Genomic DNA, 14,884 nt, shown 5'->3' on the forward strand with positions numbered 1-14,884 from the left:
AGGCTGCACTAGAGCACCACAGCTTCAGGAGGCACCTTTAACAGTGACATAATGGGCTTGATGCATAGTTGTACATACACCTGTTTATGGAGCATATCTTGCGTGTTTTCGAACTGTGCATGCTCTGGAACCAAGCATGTACGGGTGAAACAGAGTTACAATGGAGGAGATGTAACTGGGGTGTGACAAGGCATTCTCCATCCAGCTCTGCATGTGGGTGCTTTTACAATACATCATTATTGGCAAACAATGTTTTGCAGATATGTTTAGCTGGTCATGGTCATGTCTCAATGGCGGCATCAACTGTAACATTAATATTGAGCCTTCGATGCCCCAACCCTAGGATGGAGTGGCCTATTCCCCAATAAATGTAATTGGAGATCCCCCCCAATATTTGGTGGACAGCTGAAACCTTCCACCAATCAGGAGGCATGTCAAAAAGAAAAAGAAAAAAGGATTCCTGTGTCGGGCCACTCAAAAACCACTGTAATGTATAGATATTGTTAATTGTATTTGTTAGTGTAATTATATTGGTAGTGACATCACTGTAAATCCACATTAAAATATAACTTTCAATAAATCCTTTTAAAATAAGGTCAGCGAAGTATCTATAAAAAATAATAAAATTGTTATACCTCCCCTGCCTACTTTACCTGCACGTCCCTGATAAAAATCCACACTCTAATTAGACAAACCATCTACACATTCACATTTGTTTACCAATGGTCTTTGTAAACCTCTCATTTTATCTTGACAAATTAAATTTTTTCTAATCAATAATTTGTCAGGTCCATGGTGCTGTTTTTAAATGTCGTATGCATTTCTCCTTATGTAGTGTCATGACACATATACAATTTCACTAGGTTTAAACAAACTTGAAACACTAGATTTACTGACTCCAACAGAGCAATATCATGAACAAAACACAAAAAAATTACTTTGTCCCAATGGATTTGGAAATGCCAATTCAATTATTTGTCTGTTATATTGAAAAGTGATTGTTGTGTTAGCTGACATTTAGAGGTGGTGATACATTGGTCACAGTACAGTGACACCCAATAGCAGTTCAGATATTAGCTGCACTTTCCCAATTCATTGACCCCTGCAAAGGGAAGAGATTTATTGGGAAGCACATATAAGTAAATGTACGGGTGGCTGCTTGGATTAGTTTGGGTGGATGGGGCTGGCTTATTTTGTCCTGATTTTGTAACTTCAATGTTGTGAAGTATGCCTGTGTGCCCATCTTAAGTGGAAAAAATAATAACATAGCAACTGCATAAAGGACATGGGAGGGGGGAACGGATCTGCACACCCTCATTTTAAACATAAGGGGTGTTACCATTCTGGGACTTGTGGTACTATGCATAAATAAAAGAAAGAGCAGGTGTGCACACGAAGCACAAAGAATACTGATAGTCAAAACAATTGCTATAAACTCTACAATTTTCATAGAGTATAAATGAGATTTCTTAGCACATTTTTGTTCAAACATGTATGACCACTTACCACGTCACGGTGACCCTTATCAGGTGGGTCCCTAACATATCTATTACTGGCACATTATACTGTATCAATTTATCCAGGACTTACCTTTCCAATGTGTAGATTGCAATTCAAGGACCCATTCTAATTAAAAACACCTAAGGGCAGGTGAAAGGGGTGCTAGTCAGGCAGAGGGCGTCTCTATCTTTACCCTAATACTGATAATCAAAGCCATTATAACAATCTCTACACTTTTCATGGAGTATAAACAATAAAAGAAACAAGATCCTAAGATGTGAATTCACCCCATCTGTGCCTTATTTAATTAAGTGCATCTCTGACATTTCCAATTATATATACCCCAACACTCACATATACAAGGACTAGCAACCAGCAATGTTATTGAATGAAATGCTTACCTTCCTTTTGTTGGCATTTAGAAGCCAAAAGGAGTTCACTAAACTATACACTTTCCTTGTAAATGCTTTACCATTAGCACTATGTCATAGAGTGTGAATGGCATTGGGCTAACTGGATACTGGTCAAGTATTATAGCTATATAGCTCTACACTGTATACTGTCAATTTAATCTGCATTGGTCACCAGAATGGTAGTCTCCATTGTACATTTACCAAAATAAGCTATGCTTTGTATATTGTTTATTAGAAGGAGCTCTACCTCATAACGATAACTGTATACTAGCTACAGCAGTGGTTCCCAAACTTTTTTGAATCACAGCGCCCTAGACAATCAGTATTTCTTTCACGGCACCCCTAAGCCGAAAGTTTGTTATTGAGAAACTCAGAAAAAATGTAGAGAAGTAGTAAAGTGAAGTAAATTGGGCTGACATGTCATCCGTATGGTCAGTTATGTGGTGGTGGACAGTAGTACTGGTGGGTGGGGGCACAATTTCAGGGGGGCCTGCATAAGGGGCACTGCTACAAGAGCGGCTGCATAAGGGGCACTGCTACAAGAGCGGCTGCATAAGGGGCACTGCTACAAGAGGGGCTGCAAAAGGGCCATGCTACAAGAGGGGCTGCATAAGGGGCACTGCTACAAGGGGCACTGCTCTAGGTGTGAGCTTCTATTTGCCTACATATTTACATTACATTGATCATAAATAATTTTATTTGGTGTTGGACCACCAGCCTGAGCACCCCTGCAGGGGTCCTGAGGTACCCCAGGATGCTACAGCGCACAGTTTGGGAACCACTGAGCTACACTGGACATCGATGGTCGATGTTTGCCATCCATCGATGTTTTTCTTGCGATGTTAGTGTTGTTACCATTCGATGACAGCATTCCGATGTCTGCCGCCATCGAATGGTAATCATTCGATGGTGTTCCGAAGGTGGCTTCTATTCTCTAAATCCTAAAGGCTATGCCTCCCCTGGCTACTCTGTGCTGTGTCTCTGCATCTCAAAATCTCCATGGTCATGCTGCTGGGATCGTTGGAGGCTGTCTCTCACTGCCTCAGACATGACCCTCAGCCCCTCTCCTCTCTCTAGACTGATACTAGCTCTGATTGGCTCTCACTGTCTCAGAGAGCCAATCAGTGTGCAGCCCTGGCCCTGCAGCAGCTGTCACTCACAGACATCTACCAATGTTTATGGACAGTAATGTCTCTGCTGGTGCTGTAAGGTTTGTTTTCCAGTATATCCAATTCCTCCTTCATGATCCTACATTCTCCCTTCCTTCACATATCACACATCTGAGGACTAAGCAGCCTGGCTGGTAGTGACCCCTCTGATACCTTCTTTAGCCAAATGTTTCTTCCCTGGGAGCAACCAGAACCCCCCCCCCCTCCCATTTTACACTTCAGTTTTTTGTTACTTTGTTAAGTGTCCAGGTCTGTGTGCAGGTCCCAGTGTCAGCTGTGACACAGCAGCAGCAGCAGTGACAGTGTTTCTCCTCCTCACTCAGCTCTACCTGCCTGGCTCCGGTTTTTTTTTTCTCCAACTCCGAGCCCCGCACCTAAGCCCCGCCCACAATTCCGCCCCTTGACTAGTCATATAGTTTTTACCATCGAATTCTTTTGATGTGATGGTTAGTTACCATCGCATCGAAAGATTCAATGGTGGAAGCACTGCCATCATATGATGGTGGGCTTCCGATGTCCATCCCTAAACTACAGTAGTATACATAGGGGGTGGGGCTAAAATGAAGCTATTCTTCCTATTGGCACCACCCTCTCCCTGCAGACCCACAATTCATGGTATTGTCTCCATCCTGCCCATTTCAGTAGGAAGTGGGTGCCTGCCTATTTGACAAATTTCCACCCACTTCCTAATGAAATGGGCAGGATGGAGGGGATCGGTATGAAATACCGCCGGATGGCGACAGCGGAAGATCGGCAGTGAAGATCCCGACAGGTAAGTATTTTTTCTATTTGCTAACCTAACCCCCCCCTAACCTTAACCTCCCCCCCAGGTGCCTAACCCCCCCTGTAAGTGCCTAAACCTAACCCCTCATTCCCCGCAGTCTAAACCTAAGTCTCCCGGGGGGGTGCCTAACCCTACCCCCCTTTCCCCTAGCCTAATCCTCCCATGGGGTGCCTAATCCTAAATCCCCCCCGGGAGACCCTAACCCTCCCCCCTCTCGCCCAGTGCCCGGCTTACCTTCAATCAGGATGCCGGGAGTCGGGCTCCCGGCGTAGGTAAATTGACAGGCGTCTGGATTTCGACATCTGTCATTAGACCCCTGCCGGGATTAGACAGTCGGGATGCCGACGGTCGGCATTAAGACTGTCGGCATCCCAATTGCATACCGGATGGAGAGAGTAGGTAAGTATACATTATGTTTTGAGCTTTGCATTGTATATTGACCAGAATAGGTTCTGCATTGACTATTTATCACTAGTGTGGTCACCCCAACTATTAGAAAGGGTCACCTCAAATCCCCCAGCTGTAAAATACTGTATATTTTTATCTATATATGTCACGTCAAGCCCCATAGCAGGAATTAAACTTTAATTGACCCTGTCTGCCTGGCTGTCACTGAGTCTGCGCTAACAGGGCGGATTACCCCTAACAACTGTAAACCCCGAGAAATTGGGTCCCCTGGATTAGTGGCCAAGGTTACAGGGCAGAAGTCCGCAGAGGCAGGCTGCTGTGAGGGCTCGGGAACCAGTGACATGGCTAGGACCTGGGCTCCTGAGGTAGACCCTGCAGCAGCCAGTGAATCGCAGCAGGAGAGAAAAAGGACACACTAATAGGAACATACTGTACCTGTGGAGCAGCTCCACCATGTAAACAGTAAGGAGCATGGGAGCAACGGGTCCGGCAGCAGGGTCTTGGACGTCGGAATGTGGCAGACCAGAGACTAGCAGCCGGTGCCTCTGTGCCGGAGTGCGTGAGGCAACCTTCTGGCTCCAGAGACAAGTGAAGAAGCGAGAGGACCCCACTGTGAACTACCCCGACATGATGACTCGTACTTGCTGTGCCTGTATGAACTATAAGGCCCTGATTCAGAGCCGGACGCTCTGACAGAGCGCTCGCTCTGAATCAGGGCCGGCTCTCTGGTTTTTAGAGCGGCCTCCTGGCCGCTCGCATAGCTGTGGGTGACCACCCACAGCTATAGCGAGCGGCCAGGAAGATGGTCGCGATGGTCAAGACCATCGCGACCATCGGGCTTGGGACGAGACCCTTGTGGTAGGGTCTCATTGCCGCAAGCCCTAGAGGGCTTTCGGCCCTATCAGAGCCGAAAGCACTCCCACTGACATCACTTGTGATGTCAGTGGGTCTGGCCCCAGACGGTAGGCGTTCTCATAGGAACGCCTCCGCCTGGCTAGCCACGCCCCCAGGCCGACCACCAAAGGGGGTGTGCTGTCACTCAACATCGACAGCACGCCCCCTTTGGTACAAGACCCGGAGCGACAGCTTGCCCGTCGTTATCCGGGTCTCGCGCATGCGCACTGGGCCAACATCGACCTGCTTGCGAGCGCTCAATGCTCGAGAATGGTTCTGAATCAGGCCCTATGAACGGCTGACCAGTGGAGGATCCCTGTGGCTGCTGCTGCTGTCACTAAGAGTGACCCATCTGCAAGAGTGAGGACACGGTGCCTGCTGACTGGTTTGCCGAGAGAGGACCTGTAGAGGACCCTGCACCTGCAGGACCCTGAAAGACTGTGCCGCTGACTGGAGAAGTGCCTGCAGATCAGAATCTGCCGCCGGGTAGAAGAGGACCCCGGTTGGAGTGGAAGACCCCCTTGCTGCTGGAATGGGGTTCAAATCCCGACAGCTGCTGGCCGAAGGGAGGAAATCCCTACAGCTGAGGTAAGTACAGCTAACCCTCTCCTCTCCCCCCTAACCCTAACCCACCTTTCGGGGTGCCTAACCCTAACCTACCCCACTAGTGCCTAACCCTACCCCCCTCCATTAGTGCCTAAACCTAACCCCCCTCCCCGCACCTTAAACCTAACCCTCCCACGGGGGTGCCTACCCTAAGTCCCCCTGGGGTGCCCTAAACCTAACCCTATACCCCCCCCCCGCGGCTAAGAGGACGGGCGCCCATCCTTACCACGTTCAGCCCCGCTTTGTTCTGCATTCCAGCGTCGGGATTATGATCGTATTCGGTATCTTGACGCCTGTCATAAATCCCTAGCCGGCATTCTGCCGTCAGGATAATAACATCCCCTTGCTGCTCCCAGAGGACCCTGGTGAACCCCAGCCACAAGGTGCCTGTTGTTCTATAGCAATGGTGTAGTGTTCGAATCATCTCAATTGAATTTGAACCTATATAATGCTACAAACTATTGACACTACATTCCGCTCCTTCTATGTTATAGCAATGGAATTGGGATGCAATTTGTATACACTCTAGGAACAAGACGAAGATGTTTACTATATATGAAATGTTGGATTTTACATACTCCAGATGACATATACTGGAATGGGCGCAGAAGCTCATTCAGCAGTAATTTGTGAAATGGCCACGGGAGGGCTGCTGCAGCAGCTCCTCCCATGGGCCTTTGCGGAGCACGTGAGTGACACCTCACGGCTCCACCTCCGAGTCCAGTAGCCAGCGCGCCCACTAGCGCAGGAGCCAGGAAGGGGGCAGGACTTGCACCGGCATGGGATGGGGGTAGGACTCAGGGAAGTGAGCGGATGCGGTGGCTTGGTGGCGGACTGCCAGACTGAGCACGCTGGCCTCTGAAGTGGTCGGAGGCTAAGGAAGCCTCCGATCTCTTCAAAGGCCAGTATTCCCAGTCATGCAGTGCACGGATGACGTCATGACGTCACCCGTGCGCTGAGTATCCTGTGCGGCCATGCCTGCTGGATCATGTTAGATCCAGTCAGCGCGGCAGTGTGACGGATATCACGGATGGCGGCGAGTCAGGTGAGTAGTAGTACTGGTGGGTGGGGGCTCAATTTCAGGGGGGCCTGCATAAGGGGCACTGCTACAAGAGCGGCTGCATAAGGGGCACTGCTACAAGAGGGGCTGCATAAGGGGCACTGCTACAAGAGGGGCTGCATAAGGGGCACTGCTACAAGGGGCACTGCTCTAGGGGGGCCTACATAAGGGGCACTGCTCTAGGGGACCTACATAAGGGCCACTGCTCTAGGGGGGCCTACATAATGAGCACTGCTACAGGGGGGCCTGCATAATGGGCACTACTACAGGGGGCACTGTATAAGAGGCATGTTGTGGCATAATTTGTTATAAGGACATTACTCTGTGTCATTATGTGTTATACGTGGCATTATTTTGTCGCATAATAAAGAATTTGATTTGGTGCTGGACCACCACCCTGAGGTACGCAGGGTGCTGTGGCGCACAGTTTGGGAACCACTGGTATACAGCATTGTGGGCTTGGTTCTGAGTCAGACGCAGTGATAATGTTGGATGCAGTGGAGCAATATTTTCATCTGATTTGCACCACATATACATCCTGATGGCGTTCGTACAGAGGGCCTGATTCAGACACGCACGCGAGCGCTATGCGCTCTCAAGCGGGTCGATGGTGGCACATTGCGCATGCGCACGACGGAGCCGGCTCCGTCATGCGCATGCGGGAGACCCTGATAGCGACTGGCAATCCGTCGCTCTGGGTCTCGTACCAACGGGGGGTGTGCTGTCGATGTTGAGTGACAGCACGCCCCCTTTGGTGGGCGGGCCGGGGGAGTGGCTGCTCAAACAGAGGCGTTCCCATGCAAACGCTTACCGTCTGGGGCCGGCCCCACTGACATCACAAGTGATATCAGTGGGAGTGCTTTTGGCTCTGTTAGAGACGAAAAAACTCTAGGCCTTGCGGCAACGAGACCCTACCACAAGGGTCTCGTCGCAAGCCCGATGGTCGCAATGGTCTTGACCATCGCGACCATCATCCTGGCCGCTCGCTATAGCTGTGGGTGGTCACCCACAGCTATGCGAGCGGCTAGGAGGCCGCTCTAAAAAAACAGAAGGACGGCCCTGATTCAGAGCGAGCGCTCTGTCAGAGCGTCCGGCTCTGAATCAGGGCCAGAATCACAGTACTTATTCACATGCACACACAAAGAAGTGAATTAGAAATGTGATGTGCATTCCTGGGCAGTTATAGGTTTTTGGCTTATTAGATGCAGATGTAGCGCAGCATGGCCATGTTACTCTAGAGTCGTGGGTGTGTTGCTGAAAGTGGCTGCTCACATTGGAGGCCATACTCAAATGGATAATCTGCACCTAGCATAGGGCTGGTGAAAGTTTCAATGGTGCGACCGATGGTGGCATCTAAGACACACAAAGCATGACTGCAGCATCTGTAGCCATGAACAGTGGGCGTCTCAGTCCTTGCACATTTGGGAGCGTGGATGTACACCATGGAAGGGCATTGTAGCGGTATTAGCATAAAGTCGCAGACGAAACTGCAGTAAAAGACAGAAGGAAGGCTGCAACTGCGTCCAACTCAGAATCAGGCCCTATGAGGAGGGATCCCGCCCCCTCATCAGACCACGCCCCAATTAGGGCTGCTTCCATAAATTTCCCGGGCTGGTTTTCCATCCCAATCCACCCCTGTACTGGAAGAAATCAAGCTCAACAAATATACATATATTTAAAGGGAAGGAACTCGGCGCCAACTTGGCCATGTGATACAACATGACCATAACACAGAGCGGAAGCAGTGAGATTACTAACTGAGGATGCTTACAACTATACCTGAAAAGGGCCAGACGGACTACGAAAACATGGCGGCTAAGTGATCATGATGCGGACACCAGACGGACCACAACAACATGGCGGCCGAGTCATCATGAAGCGGGCGCTAGGAGAGAATGTCATGTTGCACCTACGCACATGCTGGAACAGGCAATGAAACATCGGTGGGCGGAAATGGAAGCGGGCTAGAACGCAAGCTGGCAAACGATCAGGATATGGCTTGTAATTGCAAAACCATCTTGAAATGACTTCTATCACTCCACAAACTCCCATTACCTACATCTACTAATGAGACTAAAGAGAATTAACCTAATTCCGATTTTTAACAAACCGGAAGTGACATCACTAATTAGCATAATGAGAAAATCTAATCCTGTTTAACAGTGGGTATATAAACCGATAACCACTGAATGTCTGTACCCCTTTATGAAGTCCCTAAACGTATGAAACGCGTTGGGAAAGCTGCCTTTGCCTGAATGAACTGATACAGATAAGCTATACCTTCTAAGCTACTTCTTGGATTATTTATTTACCTCCTTTTTTAACAAGTTAAGAACCTTTTAAATATCAGTTTTAAATTGTTACTGTTTTGATCTTTCTATGCTTTGACCTTATATGTTTCTCCTGTTTTTTATATATTTATATATCCTCCTATTAACTTTTATATGAATATATGAATTTTATATAAGGCATATTTATTGATTTATTGATTTATCAGCACAATTGCACTTTGTATATATTTAACAATTGCACTTGCTGTGTTCATTCAAACGGACCTAACCTATGTAGGTCCCCCCTTTTTTTAAAATTAAAATGTGTTATTTATTTTTATAAACACATGTTGTATGTATTATACTTGCAAGCACTATTTGCACATCTTATAAACACATGTTGTATGTACCATACTTGCAAGCACTATTGCACAAAAACCGTTCTATTTATACATCAGTCGCTCTATTACCTTGTACACTTTGAACATTTACACATAAGGATTTCACCAAAAATCCTATTACTCTGGGTATAGCAGACACCCTTTTACCTGAAGGGAGAACGTATACTGATACACCTTTTAAAGAGTCCTCTTTATATCTCTAAGTTGGTGCCGGGATCCTTCCCTTTTAAAATATCACTACTTTTGGTTTATTGTACCTCGGCAGCCTCCTTAGGTCATTGTCATTATATATAAAAATGTTTTGAATGAATGAAAGAGCCAATAGAAGGAATGACCTATGTCAGAGGATCTTTAATGAGACCAGCACAACGCCTGTCACAGAAATTCCAATAGAAAATTTGAACTATCACTTTTTGGGATATGGAAAAACTTTTAACTAAAGAAATTAAAGCATGGTGGGACATCAAAGGCCTTGAGCATTATATATCTGTCAACAGGGTCCCTAGAGGTTGAAGAATTTTTAAGAATCCAATCTTTGGCCTCGACAAATAGAGCTTTATTGAAAAATGGGACAAAATTCTACATAAATGTTCCCTAGATCTCATGCAGTTGATCATCAGTGAGAAAAATGCTGTAATGACACAGCTGGAACAGGAGATCAAGAATAAAGAAATAATCATGGAGGAATTTAAATCAGAGGAGAATTATAAAGAAAATGAAAAAGTTCTCATAAAGAAGCTAGAGAAAATAGAGGAAACAGTCATTAAAGGCAAAGAAAGGAAATTTCTAAGAGACAAACAGGACTATGCTACTAACAAAATTAAGAAATGGAGCAGATTTACCACTACGAATCACACGCAATGAATCGATAAGAGCAGGAACGAACAGCATTGGAAATATCCACCACAGAGGACTTTGATTAGTTCTAGGGGTGAAGATTCCAGACCATCACCAAAATTCAGACCCAATCTAAGGAATAGATTTTCTACACTACAGAGACTGGATTCAAACAGTGACATTGAACAACATTTTTTATCACCGGGCCCAAGCACATGGCACGACCCAGTCAACTCTCTCTTGAAAGAAACAGCTACAGTAGCATCACCATTAAAAAGAAGAATAAGAGAAGGAGAGGAAAACGGGGCAATGGGAGGAAGAACTTTCAAAAGGAGGAACTTCCAGTAGACCTCAAAAGCAAGGGCATCTTCAACCTTTCTTCGCACATTTTGACGAAACCAGAAATAAATCTACTTAGCAAGGGACTCAATTATGCACCAAACACAAACATGAATAAATTCAAAGTATTCATAGACTTGAATAAGTATGTGAGGAATTAAACTCTGAAAAGGCATTTTCTAAGGAAGGAAACGGCATCAATTAAGAATTTTGAATCAATGTCAAAATCTGGATTAAAAGGCAAATCAACCTACTACCCGTTGGAGTTGAAAGCAGTCACACAGAAATTTTTTATGAAAAAGTGAAGAAGGATCTATGTGAACCGAGCATACAGAAGATATCTAGGCAGAACCTTAAAAACGACAAAAAACATGCTCTCAAAGAATTACAAAAGAAAAAAGAGATTATCATCATACAAGCTGATAAAGGGGGGGCTTGGTTATTATGGATAAACAAGCCTATCTGAAGGAAGCCACTAGACTGTTGGGAGACGAGGCCTTGTATACAACGCTACAACAGGATCCTCTAGATAAATATATAGAGGAACTCAGAATATTACTTCTACAAGGCCTCCATAATGGAACCCTCTGTAAAGAAGAATATCAATATCTGATGACAACCAATCCCACTACCCCCATTTTTTATTTTCTACCAAAGATCCATAAATCCTTGATTGATCCACCAGGAAGGCCTATTGTGGCAGGCATTGACTCACTCACTTCACACCTTTCAGAATATGTGGATGTATTCTTGCAGAAATATGTGATCAAACTAGATTCTTATTTAAAAAATACTATGAATCTATTACAAAACTTGGAAGAATTTTAATGGAAAGACACTTACAAATGGATCACTATAGATGTACACCTGCATTGAACACACAAAAGGTGTAGATGCTTACAGAGCAGTTATGGAGGAAGATGAACATATGGGTACAAACCACTGCAAATTTTTATGTGATCTTATGACTTTTATACTTAAACACAATTATTTTGAATTTTTAAATGTGTTTTATCGCCAAGTGTGTGGCACAGCGATGGGCACTATTTTCGCACCAAGTTTCACTAATATTTTTATGGGCCACTTGGAGAAAGAATATGTGTACACTAACAATCCCTACAAGGATAAAATAATCATGTACAAAAGGTACATTGATGACATCCTCATTATCTGGAATGGAACAGAGGAGGTTTTTAAACAATTTTTAACACATATTGAGAACAACGACATGATTTTAAAATTCACGTCCCATTTTAGTGACACTTCAGTAGAATTCTTGGATTTGGTTTTGAAACAGGAGGGAGGGAAAGTGACCACCAAAACCCACATAAAAGAGGTGGATACCAACAGCTATTTACATTGCAAGAGTGGACACCTAAGGAAATGGAAAAACAACATTCCCTACTCCCAATTCCACAGAATTAAGAGGAACTGCACTAGAGAGAGTGACTGCGAAGACCAGATCAAAATATATACTGAAAGGTTCACGCAGAAAGAATATCCAGTGGCACTTTTGAACGAGGCAGCCGAAAGAACAAAAAATCTGAAGAGACAAGACCTTTTGCAATATAAGGAAACTACAGACAGAAAGAATTTTGTACCTTTTGTGACCAGGTACAATGGACATGAGAACAGAATCAAGGGGAGCTTCCAGAAACATTGGAATCTACTGCTCATGGACCCAATTTTAAAAGATATTCTTCCTCCTAAACCCACTGTCCTCTTCAGAAAAGGAAAAAGTCTAAAAGATTCCTTGGTGCCAAGTATGCTGAGAGATGAAGCAAAAAATGACATACTTCCTCCATGTCTGGAATACTACAAATGTGGCCGCTGCAATATTTGCAGATACCTCCATCCAAGAAGAAAGGTCTTTTATAATCACAACGACTCTCAAGAATTCAAGATAAAGCACTTTATGAATTGTAATTCAACTTTGATCATCTATCTATTAGAATGCCAATGTGGTCTGAAGTACATAGGGAAGACCAAAAGAACCCTAAAACTAAGGATTCAAGAACATATCTGCAATATCAAAAACAAAGTTGAAGGACACGCAGTATCCAGACATTTCATCAGTCACCATAGATCTAATCCTGAAGAATGAACTTTCAAGGCCATAGAACAAGTTACCTTGGGGGAAAGAGGAGGAGACCTTGGCAAGAAACTCTCACAGTGCGAAATGTTCTGGATTTTCCAATTAAACACGATGACTCCAAATGGCTTTAACGAAAGTTATGAGATTGCCCCTTTCCTATAATGGATGAGTTGGTAGCTGTGGATACCCTGTATTACCTACAACCTTACCATTGTACTGACGCCCAATCTCGTCTGCTCTTGGAAGCTAAGCACAATTGGGCTGGGTTAGTACTTGGATGGGGGACCTCCTGAGAATACCCAGTGTTGTAGTTGATGTTATCCACAGCAGAGCACAGATTAGCCACTCAGACCATTTATTAAGGAAGAGGGGCCACATGCAAGCCGAAGAATCACGAACTCTGCTAAAGCCATTCTTACATCTTCAATCCACTGTCTGGACATCTAAGAAGAACTGAATTATCGACTTGAATATATATTTTCTACCTTTTCATGGACTATCTACATTGGACTCCCCCAAAATATGTTTAAAAAAACTTTTTATTATGTATATTTTTTCTTTGTTCTTTATTGAGTACTTTTCACAAAATATCAGAAATACACAATCTCTACCTTGACTCATGGACTAATATTTCTCTGGGATTCATATACATAGGAACTAGTACTTTTTCTTCTAATTTTATATTGAACATATTTTTCGTCCTGCTACAAGTGTAATAAATTTTCCAGTTATCATGCCGATTCATGTGATAGTTAGGCATGTAAAGCGTGTTTTAACTGAGTTAAATTGCTGAAAATGTTTTTCTTCTCTAACCATCATTAGTTGCGGACGGAACCTAAAGGAATAACAGTCGGGTAACCCTAGCAACGATGATGCGGAGAAAGGTCATGTGATACATGACCATAACACAGAGTGGGAGCAGTGAGATTACTAACTGAGGATGCTTACGACTATAGCTGAAAAGGGCCAGACGGACTACGAAAACATGACGGCTAAGTGATCATGATGCGGACACCAGACGGACCACAACAACATGGCGGCCGAGTCATCATGAAGCGGGCGCTAGGAGAGAACGTCATGTTGCACCTATGCACACGCCAGAACCGGTAATGATGACATCGGTGGGCGGAAGTGGAAGCGGGCTAGAACGCAAGCTGGCAAACGATCAGGATATGGCTTGTAATTGCAAAACCATCTTGAAATGACTTCTATCACTCCACAAACTCCCATTACCTACATCTACTAATGAGAGTAAAGAGAATTTACCTAATTCCGATTTTAACAAACCGGAAGTGACATCACTAATTAGCATGATGAGACATTCTAATCCTGTTTAACAGTGGATATATAAAGCGATAACCACTGAATGTCTGTACCCCTTGATGAAGTCCCTAAACGTATGAAACGCGTTGCGAAAGCTGCCTTTGCCTGAATGAACTGATACAGATAAGCTATACCTTCTAAGCTACTTCTTGGATTATTTATTTACCTCCTTTTTTAACAATTTAAGAACCTTTTAAATATCAGTTTTAAATTGTTAATATGTTTTGATCTTTCTATGCTTTGACCTTATATGTTTCTCCTGTTTTTTATATATTTATATATCCTCCTATTAACTTTTATATGAATATATGAATTTTATATAAGGCATATTTATTGATTTATTGATTTATCACGATTGCACTTTGTATATATTTAACAATTGCACCTGCTGTGTTCATTCAAATGGACCTAACCTATGTAGGTCCCCCCTTTTTTATATTAAAATGTGTTATTTATTTTTATAAACACGTGTTGTATGTATTATACTTGCAAGCACTATTTGCACATCTTATAAATATAAACACATGTTGTATGTACCATACTTGCAAGCACTATTGCACAAAAACCGTTCTATTTATACGTCAGTCGCTCTATTACCTGGTACACTTTGAACAAATATATATATACTTTTAGTGTTATCATATATACGGTTCTCTATACTGGAGGTTTTTCTAACACAAGATATCTGCCTTATCACACTAAATGGAACAGTATCATTCGTTCTTTAAATGAGTAACCAGCCACATATTTACCCTTTTATATTTTATGATCTACATCTGTACTTT

General features: G+C 44.1%; 1 protein-coding gene and 1 pseudogene across 1 annotated transcript in view; both read left to right on the forward strand.

Annotated features, from left to right (window-relative positions):
* The window catches only part of CHRDL1 (chordin like 1), a 156,384-nt gene that overhangs the window by 16,967 nt on the left and 124,533 nt on the right, over positions 1–14,884 (forward strand). The gene's annotated exons all lie outside the window — the stretch shown is intronic.
* Positions 12,972–13,090, forward strand: LOC148511718 (5S ribosomal RNA; annotated as a pseudogene).

The sequence above is a fragment of the Taudactylus pleione genome, unplaced genomic scaffold (genome assembly GCF_031769625.1).
Source record: "Taudactylus pleione unplaced genomic scaffold, aTauple2 ptg000296l, whole genome shotgun sequence".
Classification (NCBI taxonomy): Eukaryota; Metazoa; Chordata; class Amphibia; order Anura; family Myobatrachidae; genus Taudactylus; species Taudactylus pleione.